This window comes from Elaeis guineensis, chromosome 8 (assembly GCF_000442705.2).
Source record: "Elaeis guineensis isolate ETL-2024a chromosome 8, EG11, whole genome shotgun sequence".
Lineage (NCBI taxonomy): Eukaryota > Viridiplantae > Streptophyta > Magnoliopsida > Arecales > Arecaceae > Elaeis > Elaeis guineensis.
The window spans coordinates 114,448,525-114,469,542 of NC_026000.2; the positions used below are offsets into that span (position 1 = coordinate 114,448,525).

The 21,018-nt window shown below is 33.0% G+C and overlaps 1 pseudogene; it reads right to left on the reverse strand.

Moving 5' to 3' along the window:
• Window positions 1–839: 839 nt before the first annotated feature.
• Window positions 840–21,018, reverse strand: part of LOC140851217 (uncharacterized) — a 34,531-nt pseudogene continuing 14,352 nt past the window's right edge.

Sequence of the window (21,018 nt, forward strand, 5' to 3'; positions counted from 1 at the left end):
GAACTCAACCTCACCAAGCTCCCTCCTATACTCTTCCACCTACGAAATAAAAGTATATGATACAAGATATACAGTCCATTATATATGATATATGATACAAGACGTATCATTATACAAGATCTATAGAGAAAAGTATATTATCTTAATTTGTATTGTACATCAGATAGTGTATGTATATTAGAGCTAATCTACGCATCAGATTGTTTAAACTTTCAACAAGGAGAAACAATAGCTTGAGATACCATTTCAGAATATTATTTGCAGTTACGGCATATGTGACCTAAATCTTTTCCCTACAGTACTTAAGAAACAAGCATAACACTTATATTCTATCTTGTGAAAGCATATATAGTTTCAAATTGACAAGCATAAAATAATTTGCACATACCTCATACCTATATATCATTCGTGTACACCAATTTCTATGTAATTAGTTATGATCTCCCTTCTTATCCCACCATCTTGCTTTTAACATCGTTTTGATACCACTCCTAGACTTCTCCTGTGAACCAATTGAGATTTCTGAATGGAGCTACAAGACTTAATTCTCTTCTGTTTGTGATCATTAAATGAATCCAACCCCATTCACTTCAACATGGAATGAGGCCAAAATGCACATGGAAGTATGCCCATTGGAAAAGGACACAAGCTCACAAGAAGTGTAGCAATGGATCATGTCATGGAGAATCACTTAGAATCTAAAAACATAAAATAAGATACTGATTCCCCAGATTACTATAAAATGCAATAGTTATTGAAGATTCTATGCAAATTGTATATCATGTAAGGAAACCCAAAAAAAAAAAAGCCTATGACTTGTTTATGGTATCATCATCATCTCAGCGGCTACTGGAAGTATCAGGACCCTGAAAGAAACCAAAAAACTTTCTAAGTTAAGAATCTAGAAATCTGTATATACAAAAGCCTATACAATATATATATATATATATATATATATATATATATATATATAAATATATATATATATATATATATAATATATATATATATAAAATATTCAAAAATTATATATAGCTAATTACCTGATGTGGGGCAAAACTATGTAAAAAAGATGTAATCTGATCAACTTAAGTCCTCAATGATACTATCTCTGTATGATAGGTTTGCCATAACTTCTCAACTTGTATGTTATGTCCCTGATTCATCTCCTGTAACTGTGCCTCGTATCTTTATGTTATCTCTTGTACATGTCTATGTGTCATCTCTTGTACATGTGTCTCTAACCTATGGGCCTCTGCAGTATTACTATATCTACACTCCTGAATATATCTGCTCACTGCAGATAACTGAGTGGGGGTGACTCCAACTCCATAATTTTTCACTCGGCCATAACGCTCTGGTCCCATAAGCTCAGTGAACACCTAGGCCTCAATGCGACTGTACTCCACAGATGATGATGACTCATCAATATACTCTGCAATAAGTGTTGTTGCCCTATTCTATATATTAAAGAATAGATCTACATATTAATGATAAAAAATGATAATGTAAATCATTTAACAAAAAAATCAATACATACCATCAGATCTCTAGACCCTCTCGTACAAAGCTGCCATCTTGGTGGGTATGAGTCATCCTATAGAACTCAACCTCACCAGGCTCCCTCCCATACTCTTCTACCTACAAAATAAAAGTATATGATACATGATATATGGTCCATTATATATGATATATGATACAAGATATATCGTTATACAAGATCTACAGAAAAAAGTATATTATCTTAATTTGTATTGTACATCAGATTGTGTATGTATATTAGAGCTAATCTATGCATCAGATTGTTTAAACTTTAAACAAGGAGAAACAATAGCTTGAGATACCATTTCAGAATATTATTTGCAGTTACGGCATATGTGACCTATATCTTTTCCCTACAGTACTTAAGAAACAAGGATAACACTTATATTCTGTCTTGTGAAAGCATATATAGTTTCAAATTGACAAGCATAAAATAATTTGCACATACCTCATGCCTATATATCATTCGTGTATACCAATTTCTATGTAATTAGTTATGATCTCCCTTCTTATCCCACCATCTTGCTTTTAACATCATTTTGATACCACTCCTAGACTTCTCCTGTGAATCAATTGAGATTTCTGAATGGAGCTACAAGACTTAATTCTCTTCTGCTTGTGATCATTAAATGAATCCAACCCCATTCACTTCAACATGGAATAAGGCCAAAATGCACATGGAAGTATGCCCATTGGAAAAGGACACAAGCTCACAAAGAGTGTAGCAATGGATCACGTCATGGAGAATCAATGACTTAGAATCTAAAAACATAAAAAAAGATACTGATTCCCCAGATTACTGTAAAATGCAATAGTTATTGAAGATTCTATGCAAATTGTGTAGATGACAAGAACGACATGATCAGGATCATGCAGAAGCCAATGAAGCGAAATCTGGAGTAAAGGAAAAAAAATGATTACAAAAGACTTCCTAAAGATCTAGACAGCTCATTGGTCAATATTGATTTCCCCAGCAGGTTAGCCATTCTCCTCTGAAGAGGATCGAAACTAAATTGTCCGCCAAAATCAAAATATATCATCATATTATTGATTATTGCATGACATCAAGAAACCCCTTGCTTAAAAGCCATAATTGTCAATCACATGACGTTATACTCATCATGAGAAAGAACAATTTGCTGATATCAGATTCACATGAAATTAAAACAACCCAATGTTTTAGCACAAGAATTCCCCCTCAGTTCTTCTGATTAATTGCATGCTATATGCTCACATGTATGCTACAATAATCCAAAGCTTAACATGGATAAATTCATCAAAATCCAGGCAATTGTGAAACTAGCCATGCACACTGTACATGAATCTGTAATTCACACAAAACTCTAACCGATCACACCAATCACATTTTCAGATTGCATCGATTAATTAGCAAATCACCACCTGACTTACAGAAGCAGAACTGTCCAAATCCGGGACATAACACGGCCATGCTACCGAGGGATGGAGCCCACAATAACACGAAGCCAATCCATCATAATCATCTAAAATCCGTCAAATAAAAAGATTCAATTCTATTATTCATCAAATAATCGAACCAATATTGGTTCAGAGCATCTAAATCCAAAAGCATGTACTAATCCGAATCTCAACATTCATAAATAACTACAAATCCATGATTATAAAATAAATTAAACTTCCGCTGTCAAATCTTCAAGCTTGCTATGCCGATCTTCAAGTTTGGATTCCTTTTGCCGATCCTTACCTTATTTCTCTGTTCAAACAAAAAGAAAACAAAAAGAATATGAGCTACACTAGCCCAGTAAGTAGAACTTGTGCTTCCTTATCGGATCAAACATAAGTTTTTCATGATAATGCAATATTTAGAAAATAACAGATAATACAAAATAAAGTATTTCATAGAGCATATAACAAAACAAGTTATAAATTCATCATGCACGTAAAAATCATGTATATTTCACAGTCATGAATCGTAAATTATTTTCATCATGCATTCATGTCATGTTTCAAAATATTGCTCACAGATATTCGTGCTAAGGTCACTATTATATCCGTGATAGGGCCATGTTTCTTAATCGACAGAGTTCTTAATTCATGTGCCAACTTTATACCTGCTGGCAGAGCCATGTTTCGTGTGGATGCTAGCTTCGGATGTCGACCTTCCCGAAGGGATTCATTCATAGCCATCTGAGAGCCTTTGAAATCATTATATCTTTTTCTTAAAGCATATATATACATAGATGGAAAAATAATGAAATTCATGCTTCATAATCATGCTATTTTCATAAGACATATTCATGAAATTAATGCTCATAATAAAATATGCTTTTTCATATCACATATGCCGATCCTTATTTTATGAAAAATATGATTTCATCAATAACAATTCTTTGCATGAAAATATGATCATTTAAAAATAAATAAGGAGCATAAAATCCACTTACCTCGTTCATCTTAGATCTTCAGACTTCGTTAAAAAAATCAGCTAATCCTATTTAAAATATCAAATCATCATCAATTTCTATTCCATAAATATAATAAGATTAAATCATAAGGAAAGAGGACTGTTATCTGGATGTGTCGGACCATCCAGATACCAGGGCAATTCAGGATCTCTTATCTGAGGGTCAGATTCAAGTGACTTGATCAAAAAATTATGAAGCACAGATCGAATTAAAGTCAAGATCAATCAATAGGGTTCTTTAATAATGAATTTGAAAGATCTTTGATACGATCAGATAAAATTGACATACAGCACGGATATCAAAGCAATTTCGGATCATCTTGTTAGAGTCAATATGAACCCCTAAAAGATGAAGGCATAACTTGGTACAGGATTCATAGATCTTTTTAGAGAGAGAAAGTCGGTCATGAGAGAGAAAGTAGAGAGAGAAAGTGAAGAGAGAATCTTCGTATCCTTCAAAAATGGCAATCATGATTGAGATCATCAGTGGTCATATCAGGATGACTTAATATGGATTAACCATGATAGATGTTATCAATTTCGAATAAGGATCGGATCAAAATCTAATCTACTGCACGAATTTCAAGCAGTCTCAGATCATCATATTTTCATCTCAAATTTATCCTAGGGTCTGTGATGCAATCAGAGAGAGAGAATGACCCTAGAGAGACGAAATCCATAAAAGGAGATAAAAGGTCTAGAGAGAGAAAATAAGGAGAAAATCTAGAGAGAGAAAATGGAGAGAGAATGTAGAGAGAAAAAGTCTAATTCTAGAGAGAGAAAGACTTAAGAGAGAGATGAGAGAAACTTTCTCTCACATATATTTTTTATTATTATTATTTTTTTTTTTCTTTTCTTTTTCTTTTTCTTTTTCTTTTTCTTTTTCTTTTCTTTTTAGAGAGAGAAAATAGAGAGAGAAAGAGAGAGAAGAGAGAGAAAGAGGGGAGAGAAGAAATTTTTCTCTTATTTTATTATTTTTTTCTTTTTTTTTATTTTTCTATTTTGCATTTTCTTTTCTTTTCTTTTTCTTTTTCCTTTTTCTTTTCTTTTTCTTTTTCCTTCTTCCCGCGGCCTTCTTGGGCCGAAACAGGGGAAGACCGTGAGGTCCCCCCCTCGATGGCTCAGGCTCCGATGGGGTGGCGGCTTGGCCGGAGGTCTGGCAACGACGGCCGACCATGCGAAGCCGGTCGGCAACGGAGTTCGGCCGGCAGGCTTTCTTCTTTTTTTTTTTTCGAAAAACAGGAGATCCATCCCTTTTCTTCATGATTTCCGTCTATTGACCGGTCGTCGGTGGCCAAGCGCTCAAGAAAAAGAGAGAGAGAGATGTGGGTCCGGTCTCGAGGATGAGACGTCGAAATCGACAGCGTCGGTGGCCGAAAAAGAGAGAAACGTGGCAGGTCGAACAGGGGTTTCACGCTTCATGGGTTTTCTGGTGATCCCGATGGCCGGCGAGGAGTCATGAAGCTATGGAAGGAGGGGAAGGAAGAGAAGAAGGAGGGTCGGAGCTTACCTTCGACGTCGGTGAGGTTTTCCAGCAAGAAATTGGACGGGCACAGGTCGGGTCTCCATGGTGGTTTTCCGACGATTGCCGCCGACTAGGTCTCGGGTCTTTGGTGAGAGGGAGAGAGGAGGGTTCTCCTCCTTAAATAAGTTGGAGGGGGGGCTCTTTCCGACTCCGATTGGGAGCCGGTGAGAGGAGGAAGAAGACTCCCTTCGGGAGTCTTCTCCTCTATTTTCCTTTTTTTTTATTTATTTGGGCTGTGGATTGATTCTGGGCCCAATTGGGCCGGGTGATCACAAGAACCCTGTAAAAGAAATGCTGGCAGATTCACAAATATATGTATACATGTGCTAACCACATAACACAATCCAAAAGGGGGAAGAAATTTAAGAATTGCTGAATGCCCTCCAAGCACACATCACCAAAATTCAGTGCCGCAATAAAAAGATTCAGTTTAATGCAACTGATACTTGGCATGTAAGCAACCCAAATAGTTAGTTTGTCACCCAAAAACTGATACTTGGCAAAGTGATAAACATAACAAATGCAACTGATCAGTGATTGATTTGATGCTGACCACATAACTGTACGTAAAATGGTAAACTAGAAGCTGACACATAACCATATGTAAAGCACTTAGATTTCAAGCAAATAACTATATTATATCCACTTCGGTTTAGGGAACAGATCTTTGCATGCTTATATCACTAAGTGAACCATATTGACGGGAAAGAAATCATTCCATCTTCTCTAACGTAATACATCTTGATTGCAGTTAGATGCTGATACATGCAAGTAATTCCCACTTACCTTCTACCTTAAATTGCAAAGAAATATGTGTATGTATATTTGAGCTAATCTAATCATCAAAAACTTGAAGTCTAATTACCATTTAAATTAACTGTAAAGATGGAAAAAGTAATGACAACATAAGCAAATTCTAAAGAAGCATGATAGGAAATTGTGATTTAGGAAAGTATAACATACAAATTCAGCTTTGTGCCTCGCGTAACTCTTAGAACCTGATGTATGAGGCATTGACTAAGACCATTGTGTAGCTTTGCCAATATTGGAGTAAGACTACCATGTAAAATATATAATATGATATATCTTGTATAAATATTTAGTCGACACTAATAATATATAAAATAAAGAGTAAATGTAGATATACATAATCTATCCTCTCTCAGAAAGCCAACAGTGTACAAGTTCGATCCACCGATGAGGGTATACATCGGAAGGACACGAACGAGCAACCTCCTCCTCAGTCACACCCATCTTCTTATAATCCCTCTTCAACTTGGCCTTATATTCTTTCCATTTACGATTCAGAGACTTTATTATCCAATCATGGCTCTCGGGAGGGACTACAAACTTAGTCTGCAATAAAATATTAAAAAAAATACAAATATTAGATCAAATCGAATACTATAATCTATATCTAGTTAGCATATAGTTTTAATCTATCTTTTTACCTCTACAATCTGTAATAGCTCAACTTTATATGCAGGAAGCATATCATTCCATCTAGAATAGTTGATCAGACATAATTGACACTTTTTTGCAACTGATCCTAAGAAACTAGATAACTTGGCTAGACTTTTTCTTTGTTAGGTTAAAACTTGCTGATCATAAATAATAAAATTTTCTAGTCATTGAATTGAAACTCAACTATCTCGTAAAAATCGATATAGACCATCAGAAATATCAAACATAACAAAGGATAATACTGCAGTTATAATCATTCACAACTAATCATTCAAGACATAATGGCATTACTTTGAGAAGGTAACATGGTGATTCAATACTCATCAATGTCTCATAAAGATTTCTCTCATCTATGTTTTACAAAAACAACCAGGAAATTGATTCAGTTTTAGCTGCTTAGAGATGAATCAACCACAATCATCAAAGCCTATGAAGAAAATGAGTAAATGATATGAAGTTCTCAACCTTTTTAGGTATAGAAAATGTTTCAGAAAGAGTCCTTCATTCCTAAGCAGCTAAACAGGTTTGCTTCTGGAGATAATATAACATCTGAAAGATCAGTAAATAATTAATTATATCTTACATTCACCAGAAAGTATGCCCAGAACATAGATAACGTAAGAAATACATAATGAACTAGTTCAATCTTAGAGGAAATTCTAGCTTCTTGAAATCCATATACTGAACAAACTATTGAAAAGTATCCCAAAAAAAAAATGAAAGGATCATTTATGCATATTGCTATTACATTGGTTCCAAATATAGCATTCTGCTGCATGGCAGATATGGAACGAATGTAATCATAGATTGTTTCTACAGAAGCAATCTTCTAGTAAATCAGGGCTATGTAAAACTCTCCTAGCATTCAAGTACTACAGAGACCTTCTCCAGAAAAGCAAATTGAAGGTCATGTTCATCTCTCTAAAAATAATGTGTTAGTTGCCTCTCTATGGAAGTAAGCAAAGTAAGCACACGAACCCCAACAAAGAGTGTGGATCTATCTCTTCTTCCCTTGGACTAACTTGATGTACATCCAAGGCATCAAGTTCTTCACCAAAAGGCCCATGCTCTTAATAGCAACCTAGAGAAGAGGAAGACAAAAAAAGGGAGAATGTGACAGGAAAAATGTAGCAAATGTTGGAGGGGAGACAATACATGTAAGATGGTTGGATATGTGAGGTAGTGAGGTGAGAAGGGAGAAAAAAACTATGACAACTTGTGTAGATGTGCATTTAGTCTCACATCAGCTATACATTGAGTTGATTTTGGGTACTTATATATAGGGTCAAAGATACCTTCTAACTAATCTTTTTGGTGAAGTCTTAAGAGGATCCATATGGACATGTATTGTCTCATATTAGCTATGCATTAGGTTGATCTTAAGTACTTATACAAAGTCAAAAAATTAAATTAATATCTTTAGACTAGCCCTTTTGGGTGAAGTTATGATTGTTACAAATAGCAAAAAAATGGACCTAGCCAATGTTCATATAGACTGAGGGATACAATAGCATGGGCTCTTTTGGAACAGACCGATTATAATGTTTATGATTATATGTGATTGATGTATTTAGCATAGAAAGGACACCAGAGCTTAAATAGAGAATATATGAGGACTAGCATAGGCTTATATTTATTCCGACATCGATTATATGCTAGAAAGATATTGGATATTTATATAGTCAAGAAATCCAAATATTTTTCAGCTAAGATTTTTAAGTGAGATCCTGAGTTATTACAAATGGTTGTATATATCAAGACATAGGCAAATCTACAGCCCATATGGACTAAAGCATATTGCTAGATAGGCCCATTTGAATAAATGATAACCGAAACATGATATTTTTAATTAGATTTGAACCCTCACTTAAGAAGAACGTCTAGGCTTAAACAAAGAATATGCGAGGTGTCATGCAAGTGTATGTTTAGCCTAACATTAGCTCTGTGTTAGAATAGATCTTGGATATCTATATAGGACTAAGAGAACCAAATAATATCTTCCACTTAACCTTTTTGTATGGGATTCCAAATAGATGTAGATTTTAGAGGATGGCGGAGACTAATAAGGGAAAGGGATGTCCATTCAGATTGGAACGAGGAGGCTATAATGATGGGAGATAGGCATGAATTGGTGGGCATCTCAGAAAGAAAATAGGGGTGTGGGTTCTATTTACCAAAGAAGAATGGTGGAGATGCAAGGAGATAGAAGCTATGGAAAATGGACCTATTGCTAACAGTAGTGGAGCTATTTTGTGAAGCCCTAGTTACAAAAAATCCTAATCTATATGCCTAACTTGACTCAATTGATGCTTTACAGTTTCATCCTTAAAATATGATATTTTAAATCTAAAGTTGTCACATGATCATCTCATGACTCAATCTACTGTGCTGGTGGGACCACATTGAATCATGTATTGAAACTAAAGGGGCTAATTGAAATTTTTCAATAAGAGAAGGATAATAAAATTTGGATAATGTTGAGGGTTAATAGATAATTTTTTCTTATTTAACATAAGTCATCACAGAGGCTGTCCGATGTGGTCCACCTCTTTGAAGCGTATCTCCCAGGCCGCTAGCCGTATCTATCCCAAAATCTGAATAAATCTCCTTTAGATACACTCTGAACCGCCCCAATACAAAAGAACGTTATTCTTTTTTGCGTTGTTGTACATGTGTGTAGTCCAATGCATTAGGAATGGTGTCGAACATGGCAAGAGAGGGCGGCTTTAAATATTTCCTTCTCCTAACTGGGCCCAATCCTGAATCCTAGACTACATAAATCTTTTGTTCAAAAGCACATGATCACTCACTTAAGACTTTAGTTTAGAAGCACATGATCTCTTATAATTAAACTGAATCTTGTAGAACTACTAAATCTTCTCAACTATTTAGTGCAAATATAAGATCCTAAAAGATTTCTTTCACAATTATCATTTCAGTAGTTAAGAAATTTAGAATTATTGTAAAATAGTGCCATATGTGTGCCATTTGAAGGTTATTATATGATCATTACTTCAGACAAATTTCATGAAAATACATGTTAATTCCCTAAATCCCTTAGGTGACACAAACCTTATATTTTTCAAGATCTGAATGGTCGCTTTCAATTGTTCCTTTACTTAAGGGTAGATGGCAATACTGTTATTTTATTTAGATCCAAAAACATTGTGCAATGTCTCCTAAAATTTAAGACATAACTTAAACATTAGACCAAATATTAAATATCATGAATCCAACATCCTTATGGTCATGAAAGTCTATTTATAAACAAACTAGCCTTGATCACTACTCAGATCTTTTGCAATTGGGGTGTCACGATCTCAAGTAGATTTAATTTTTTCAGAATGATTATTCTATGACACTTTCTAGATGTACAAGCTAGCTATTAAAAGTAATGGATCTTGTTTAGAGTGTCATTCATATGATTACGTAACTTAAATATTGGAGTTATGTTTTAGGTCTAAAAATATTATCATAAAATCCAAATACTAATTTCAAATTTTTTGCTAATTTTTAACTATAACAATCAAGAGCTGGTTTAATGTGTGACTTATTTTTCAAGAAGACAGGCCCAAAAAAAGAAAATCAAGAAAGGAGCTAGCAAACTAGATCTCTTATCCCATTCAATCCAAGAAAAGTTTTTTCTTTTATATATGTATATATGTGTATGTGTATACATACATACATATACGTACATATGCATACATACATATACATACATACATACATACATTTGTATATATGTATGTATGTATATGTATATATGTATATATTGCCTATCACAAAACATAATATCTCGTCTTGAATTCCATGTCTCCAAATTCTGGCTTCTTCTTGTAGTTATTACTCTTTTAACACCCAATACTCTTTTTGCTTGATATATTTTAGAATGCATCATTCTAATCATTGCAAGTTAAATTTCTTTCAAGCAAAATATAATTCAATCTTCATAGATTAGTACATATATCAGGAGGCATCTCATGACTCATGGTCCTCAAGTCTCCAAGTTCAAACAAAAGTTGGTAGATCTAACTCTAATTTAAATTTCTTAATAGCTATTACTCTTGTCTGTGAATAAATAAGATAATACCTAATAAAGTTCCAACTTAGTTACTTGTCTTGGCATTCATTTTGTTTCTATATTAACAAACTCACTATCCTAGCCTAAAAATCTAATCATCTCACATGTTAGACGTTGAGTTCTTATCAAGGCAAACTTTAATCATTTATAGTCATATGTACATTTGGCTCCTTATACAGAGTCTTATCAAAATTTCAAGAATTCAAATAAAATTTTGTAGGTTAATTCCAACTCAAGAATCTAATAAAAACTTCTAATTCTACATAGTAATCCATGAAATATCTCTGCACCCGCTAATCTTAGTTTTCATAAATTCAATAAATAAACCCTCTTTATAAATTATGTGGACAAAATTTTATATTTGTCTTGGAATTGATCATTGAATCCTCAACCCTATTAATACACATACATTCTTATGATTGCTTGTTTAAGCTATTTATAATCAACAAAGTAAAAAAAATCTCTCTTCACATTAGACTACATCAACTCCTACTTGACAATTCTTACAATTATTCATCAATGCTTTTAAAGCTCAAACATACTTAAATAGACATTGCTGAAGACTACATCCAATCAATTTTGCAACTCTTTTGATGTGTCACTTTGAGTTATTTAATCTACCAAATAATAGATACTTCCTTCATAAAAGTCATCCTTGTCCCAAAAACCCATATCCATTTGATCTCAAATGTCTAAATTCACCTCATTCTCTTTCTTGTTAAAACTCCAAAGCTTAACCTCACATATCTATATCCTCCATTCCTTAATTGATGAAATTTTTGGTATTAACCAATGTAACCTGCCTTTCTTAGCACCCTAAATTTTAGGGATGAAAGTGGTATGGATAACATCCATCCAGATCCATTTTCGAATCCTAATCAATCTGGATATAAATAAAAATTTGAGTATTTGATTAGTATCTGTATTTATATTCATATTCATCAAAGAAAAATGAATATAGATATGAATATATATCTATCCAATCCGTATCCGAATATCCGAATATACCTGTAATTCTATATAATTTTATATAATAATTATTAATTTTTTAAAAAATATATAATCATATAAATATTCTATTAACTTAATTTATCATCTTTTTAGTAGTATCTCTAATTCTACGTCGTAAAGTTTAATTATCCAACTTATATTCATAATAATATTCATACTTCTAGTATCCGAATTGTATCCATATTTGTTTAAAATAAATATAGATATAATTTTTTGCATCCACATAATATCTGTATCCATATTTGTATTCATCAGATAAAACAAATATGGATATGGATCTGCTGGTATGCCATCCGTATTCGATCTAGTTTCAATCCTACTGAATCTTAATAATTTGCTTCATACAGCAACTAATTCTCTTGCTACTAAATTGTAACTTTCTTTAATCCCGATGCAACATATTGTAAACTTTCCAATGTACTTACATGATAAAACAATAACTAAATATAACATGTATATAATACATTCATACAACTTAAGAATTGTATTCTCATATATTAATTACTTAAATCCACTTAGACTTATCCTAAACCAAGCTTTAGTGATCCTACCAAAAGTTTTAATTGTCTAAACCTGCTACACTCATCCTAAGACAATAATGCTGATCATAAACCTAAGGTCTAATATGCCTATAATTGTTGCATCCTTGACCCAAAAGTACATATCAAGGGATGTGGCAACTTGATGTACACACATGAGCCTAGACCTCGTGAGCAAACAATGAGATGACATGTTAATCATTGAATAAAAAAGCAATCTAGCATAGGCAAGATTAGCTTTTTTCAGAGCTCACTAAATTTTTTCAAAACTTGAATTGACCACAAGCTAATCTCTAAACAACCATAGCAAACAATGCCACAACTACTTAGTAAGGCAATTTTCAAATAAACCAGTGAATGATTCAAATCCCTTGAGTTCCAAAAATTTTGCAAACCATAATATCAAGAGGTTACACATGAAACTAGGACAACAAGGCTGGTCTAACTAAATCCAAAATCTTACTCTATGCTTATTTCTGAATTACAGCTCATTACGTCCTAAACCTTGTGCTTTTAAACAAGAAAGAAGAATAGTGGACTATAAAAGCCTTGTAAGCAACTAGAAACCATAGCTAGAGAGATCGAGCAAGTAAAATATTCAAAGGCTTTTAACAATCTATTGATTTAGAAAATAAATAATATTGTTCACAAAGGTAGAGTTTTATAACCAATAACATTACATAAATTATTTCAAAATAACAATATACAAACTAGTTTTCAAAAACCATTGTTCTAGATAACATTCCAATGGTAGTTTATAAATTGGTTTCCAAAATCAATTTGACATTTACGCAAATATTTCTAATGAATAATAGACTATGTTTTATATAATTCCAATAAAAATTTTGTAAATTAATTTTCAAAAATATTATTTAATAGCTCATCAGTTTATTAGTCTATAGTCGAAATATCCTAGTGGGAGGATTTAGAGTATCATATTTGACCCTTGTGGAGTAGATTCAATGTTCTGCATTTAATCTTTATAGAGTAGAATGACTATATATATAGCATTTAACTATTATAGAGTAGGTCAATTGTAAAGTATTTAATTTTTGCTGAGTAAGTCCATTGTACAATAGTTAACGACTATAAAGTAGGTCCATTATACTGTATTTAATCCCTGCAGAGTTGGTACACTATAATCAAGTCTTGGAATGATCATAGTGTGTTTGTACCATATCTCATATGTATATCACATAATCAGGTCAATGGACTATATTTGCTAAGATTGTCTGAGTGATGGATGAGTAGCTGAATGAGCCTAAAAAAATAATTTGATTTAGTGATAGATCGACCCTAGCTTAAGCTAAAGAATATATTTGTGATGAGTAGAAAAACTCAATTATCCAAGAGTTCAAAAGCCTAGGCAGTTAGAAAATAAAGCCAAAATGTATAGGTGAAGTGTAACCACCCATGATGTATGACCATCAAGAAATAGGATAGAAGAGTATGGTAATATAAAAGAAAGCTTGTGAAATAAAAGAAGGGCTTTTTTACAACAGTAAAATCTATCTATATCTTTTATCATTCTTGCTTTGCTTTAGTTTTGAAGTAGTTTTATAGTAGTTTTAGGCAGCATTCTATTTTTTTTTCAAAAATCCTTGAAGGTTCAAGGTTCATGAACCCAATTCCATATCTTCTTTGAGTTTTGGCCTCATGGCACACCATACAAGCCCTTTATTCTACCATCAACTTGGTATCCTATTTTCGGCCTAGAATCAAGGAAAATATGGTGCCAATGCATAAACCTTGTTAGGCAGTCCATTATATAGCCAGACAAAGGGTCCAAATTCAAATTTGCTTCAAAAATTTATAAAATTCTTAGTCATACATGGGTATAAAAGAATTTCAATTATTTAAGATACATTAATGGTTTTTCAAAGAGCTATTAACCATTTTCAAACATGCAAATTTAAAGTTATGCAAGTTTCATAGGATTCAAATATTTTTTGTAAATATGAAAATATTTCATAGATACATATACATGAGTTTCAAAGATGTCGAAGAGTTTCAATAATAGGACAATCTCTTGCTTGATCTGATTCATGTTAAATAATGAATACAAAGTAATACACAATTTTCAAAGCATTATGAAATAATTGTAACAAATGCATATTATAGTTAAAATACTTTCATTTGGTTAATATTACTTACCTTACCAACAGTAACAATTAGATAGATTTAACTACTATGTAGGAATTCTTCTGGAACCTAAATCATGGTACTCTACAAAAGAAGGATTTTCTAGCTATCTCGCTAGCCCATGACTCTAGTGATAACGCTGCTAACATAGAATTGGAGTTGATCTCTTGCGAAAGCTTATTGGATCCGCCTATTAGATGGCATGCTTTTCAGAAGCCTATTGATTAGTTTCCAGTTTGGAGGAACTTTAGCATTTGTAATAGATAACATCTGATATGGGCCTTTACATTTTGCTGGGTGGTCATCCAAAAATAGTAATAGCCCAAGAGTTTTGCTACCATTGGATGTACTCTGATGCATAACCTCCACCATAACCAAGGTCTTGAGCCCCAACACAGCCCTGTAGAGGAACAAAGTAAGCACACGAACCCCAACAAAGAGTGTGGATCTATCTCTTCTTCCCTTGGACTAACTTGATGTACATCCAAGGCATCAAGTTCTTCACCAAAAGGCCCATGCTCTTAATAGCAACCTAGAGAAGAGGAAGACAAAAAAAGGGAGAATGTGACAGGGAAAATGTAGCAAATGTTGGAGGGGAGACAATACATGTAAGATGGTTGGATATGTGAGGTAGTGAGGTGAGAAGGGAGAAAAGAAACTATGACAACTTGTGTAGATGTGCATTTAGTCTCACATCAGCTATGCATTGAGTCGATTTTGGGTACTTATATATAGGGTCAAAGATACCTTCCAACTAATCTTTTTGGTGAAGTCTTGAGAGGATCTATATGGACATGTGTTGTCCCATATTAGCTACGCATTAGGTCAATTTTAGGTACTTATACAAACTCAAAAAAATCAAATTAATATCTTTAGACTAGCCCTTTTGGGTGAAGTTATGATTGTTATAAATAGCAAAAAAATGGACCTAGCCAATGTTCATATAGACTGAGGGATACGATAGCATGGACTCTTTTGGGACAAACCAATTATAATGTTTATGATTATATGTGATTGATGTATTTAGCATAGAGAGGACACTAGAGCTTAAATAGAGAATATATGAGGACTAGCATAGGCTTATTTTTATTCCGACATCGATTATATGCTACAAAGATTTTAGATATTTATATAGTCAAAAAATTTAAATATTTTTTCGCTAATATTTTTGGGTGAGATCCTGAGTTATTACAAATGGTTGTATATATCAAGACATATGCAAATCTACAGCCCATATGGACTAAAGGACATTGCTAGATAGGCCCATTTGAATAAATGATAACCTGAACATGGTATTTATAATTACATTTGAACCCTCACTTAAGAAGAACGCCTAGGCTTAAACAAAGAATATGCGAGGTGTCATGCAAGTGTGTGTTTAGCCTAACATTAGCTCTGTATTAGGATAGATTTTGGATACCTATATAGGTCTAAGAGAATCAAATAATATCTTCCACTTAGCCTTTTTGTATGGGATTCTAAATAGATGTAGATTTTAGATGATGGCGGAGACTAATAAGGGAAAGGGATGTCCGATCAGATTGGAACGAGGAGGCTATAATGATGGGAGATAGGCATGAATTGGTGGGCATCTCAGGAAGAAAATAGGGTTGTGGGTTCTATTTACCAAAGAAGAAGGTTCGGGCCTTGATAGAGGCTTGGGCCATGGGCTGAGATACCACAAGAAACTATAAGCAACTTAGATGATAATGTCTAGTGGCATAAGTGGTTTTATGGTACTCACCTATAGCAATAGTTTGCATCAATTTTTGCATCTCTTGATCTCTATAGTTAGCTAGATGTAGAGGGCTAGAGTGAGATTCTAGCACTTTGCCGCTTTTCTGTTATTGGAACTAATAGCTAGTACTTTCTCTCCATTTTCTATGGTTGTGTGATTTGGAGAATATAATTCTCATATTCCTAGGGAGATAGAGTTTTTAGCAACGAAGTCATAGTTTCTATAATCAATTAAGATCCTCTATGGTACATCTTGTGCATCGTAGAGTATTGTGCAAACCTTGATGACCACCATCAAGAGATAGACGACCATCAAATAAGATGGTCGACAAATATGTACTGTGTCATATATGAGATGCATATTTGATGGCCATCCATCGCTGAATGGTAGCCATCGAGGGGTGCATGCTTTTGTAGTGTGGCATGTGCACCGTAGAGGAACGATGCTCTTTTATAATTTTTGATGTAAGAATGAATGAATCAGATAATGCTTTGAAAGTGCCTAAATTAATTGGATAAAATGTGGTAACCATGCGTGGTCCAATGCTTTGGAAATATCAAAGAAACATGGGCTCCTCTAGGCATTCCAAAAGTCACCATCCTTTCTTAATGAATTCACATCCTGGTTCATTGCAATCTAATCTCAGAAAAGTATAGATTTTTTTAATTTCAGAAGTCAGAACATTATTCTTAAGCAACTTATTGGTGGAGATGCAGGGAGATAGAAGCTATGGAAAATGGACCTATTGCTAACAGTAGTGAGCTATTTTGTGAAGCCCTAATTACAAAAAATCCTAATCTATATGCCTAACTTGACTCAATTGATGCTTTATAGTTTCACCCTTAAAATGAGACATTTTAAATCTAAAGTTGTCGCATGATCATCTCATGACTCAATCCACTATGCTGTGGGACCACATTGCATCATGTATTGAAACTAAAGGGGCTAATTGAAATTTTTCAATAAGAGAAAGATAATAAAATTTGGATAACGTTGAGGGGATAATAGATAATTTTTTTTATTTAACATAAGTCATCGCTGGGGCTGTCCGACGCGGTCCACCTCCTTGAAGTGTATCTCCTGGGCTGCCAGCCGTATCTATCCAAAATCTGAATAAATCCCCCTTAGATACACTCGAAACCACCCCAACGCAAAAAAATGCAATTCTTTTTTGTGTTATTGTACACGTGTGCAGTCCAACACGTTAGGGAAGGTGTCGAACATGGCAAGGGAGGGCGGCTTTAAATATTTTCTTCTCCTAGCCGGGCCCAGTCCTGAATCCTAGACTACATAAATTTTTGTTCAAAAGCACATGATCACTCACTTAAGACTCTAGTTTAGAAGCACATGATCTCCCATAATTGAACTGAATCTTGTAGAACTACTAAATCTTCTCAACTATTTAGTGCAAATATGAGATCCTAAAAGCTTTCTTTCATAATTATCATTTCAGTAATTAAGAAATTTAGAATTATTGTTAAATAGTGCCATATGTGTGCCATTTGAAGGTTATTATATGATCATTACTTCAGACAAATTTCATGAAAATATATGTTAATTCCCTAAATCCCTTAGGTGACCGAACCTTATATTTTTCAAGATCTGAATGGTCCTTTTCAATTGTTCCTCTACTTAAGGTAGAAGGCAATACTATTATTTTATTTAGCTCCAAAGACATTGTGTAATGTCTTCTAAAATTTAAGACATAACTTAAACATTAGGCCTAATATTAAATATCAGGAATCCAACATCCTTATGGTCATGAAAGTCTATTTATAAACAAACTAGTCTTGATCACTACTCAGATCTTTTGCAATTGGGGTGTCACGATCTCAAGTAGCTTTAATTTTCACAGAATGATTATTCTATGACACTTCTAGATGTACAAGCTAGCTATTAAAAGTAATAGATCTTGTTTAGAGTGTCATTCATATGATTATGTAACTTAAATATTGGAGTTATATTTTAGATCTAAAAATATTATCATAAAATCCAAATACTAATTTCAAACTTTTTGCTAATTTTTAACTATAACAATCAAGAGCCGGTTTAATATGTGACCTATTTTTCAAGAAGACAGGCCCAAAAAAAGAAAATCAAGAAAGGAGCTAGCAAACTAGATCTCTTATCCCATTCAATCCAAGAAAAGTTTTTTCTTTTATATATGTATATATGTGTATGTGTATACATACATATATACATATGCATACATACATACATACATATACATACATACATACATACATTTGTATGTATGTATGTATGTATATGTATATATGTATATATTGCCTATCACAAAACATAATATCTCGTCTTGAATTCCATGTCTCCAAATTCTAGCTTCTTCTTGTAGTTATTACTCTTTTAACACCCAATACTCTTTTTGCTTGATATATTTTAGAATGCATCATTCTAATCATTGCAAGTTAATTTCTTTCAAGCAAAACATAATTCAATCTTCATAGATTAGTACATATATCAGGAGGCATCTCATGACTCATGGTCCTCAAGTCTCCAAGTTCAAACAAAAGTTGGTAGATCTAACTCTAATTTAAATTTCTTAATAGCTATTACTCTTGTCTGTGAATAAGAATACCTAATAAACTTCCAACTTAATTACTTTCTTGACATTCGCTTTGTTTCTATATTAACAAACTCACTATCCTAGCTAAAAATCTGATCATCTCACATGTCAGACGTTGAGTTCTCATCAAGGCAAACTTTAATCATTTATAGTCATATGTACATTTGGCTCCTTATACAGAGACTTATCAAAATTTTAAGAATTCAAATAAAATTTTGTAGGTCAATTCCAACTCAAGAATCTAATAAAAACTTCTAATTCTACATAGTAATCCATGAAATATCTCTAGCTGCTAATCTTAGTTTTCATAAATTCAATAAATAAACCCTCTTTATAAATTATGTGGACAAAATTTTATATTTGTCTTGGAATTGATCATTGAATTCTCAACCCTATTAATACACATACATTCTTATGATTGCTTGTTTAAGCTATTTATAATCAACAAAGTAAAAAAAATCTCTCTTCACATTAGACTACATCAACCCCTACTTGACAATTCTTACAATTATTCATTAATGCTTTTAAAGCTCAAACATACTTAAAGACATTGCTGAAGACTATATCAAATCAATTCTGCAACTCTTTTGATGTGTCACTTTGAGTTATTTAATCTACCAAATAATAGATACTTCCTTCATAAAAGTCATCCTTGTCCCAAAAACCCATATCCATTTGATCTCAAATGTCTAAATTCACCTCATTCTCTTTCTTGTTAAAACTCCAAAGCTTAACCTCACATATCTATACCCTCCATTCCCTAATTGACGAAAATTTTTGTATTAATCAATGTAATGCCTTTCTTAGCACCCTAAATTTTAGGGATGAAAGTGGTATGGATAACATCCATCCGATCCATTTTCGAATCCTAATCAATCTGGATATAAATAAAAATTTGAATGATTAGTATCTGTATTTATATTCATATTCATCAAAGAAAAATGAATATAGATATGGATATATATCTATCCAATCCGTATCCGAATATCCGAATATACCTGTAATTCTATATAATTTTATATAATAATTATTAATTTTTTAAAAAAATATATAACCATATAAATATTCTATTAACTTGATTTATCATCTTTTTAGTAATATCTCTAATTCTATAGTCATAAAGTTTAATTATCCAACTTATATTCATAATAATATTCATACTTCTAGTATCGAATTATATCCATATTTGTTTAAAATAAATAGATACGAATTTTTGCATCCACATAATATCTGTATCCATATTTGTATTCATCAGATAAAATAAATATGGATATGGATCTACTGGTATGCCGTCCGTATTCGATCTAATTTCAATCCTACTGAATCTTAATAATTTGCTTCATACAGCAACTAATTCTCTTGCTACTAAATTGTAACTTTCTTTAATCCCGATGCAACATATTGTAAACTTTCCAATGTACTTACATAATAAAAGAATAACTAAATATAACTTATATAATACATTCATACAACATAAGAATTGCATTCTCATATATTAATTACTTATAATCCACTTACACTTATCCTAAACCAAGCTTTAGTGATCCTACCAAAAGTTTTAATTGTCTAAACCTTCTACACTCATCCTAAGACAATCATATTGATCATAAACCTAAGGTCTAATATCCTATAATTGTTGCATCCTTGACCCAAAAGTACATATCAAGGGATGTGGCAACTTGACGTACACACATGAGCCTAGACCTTGAGCAAACAGGAGATGACATGTTAATCATTGAATAAAAAGCAATCCAGCATAGGCAAGATTAGCTTTTTTCAGAGCTCACTAAATTTTTCCAAAACTTGAATTGACCACAAGCTAATCTCTAAACAACCACAGCAAACAATGCCAAAACTACTTAGTAAGGCAATTTTCAAATAAACCAGTGAATAATTCAAATCCCTTGAGTTCCAAAAAATTTTGCAAACCACGATATCAAGAGGTTACA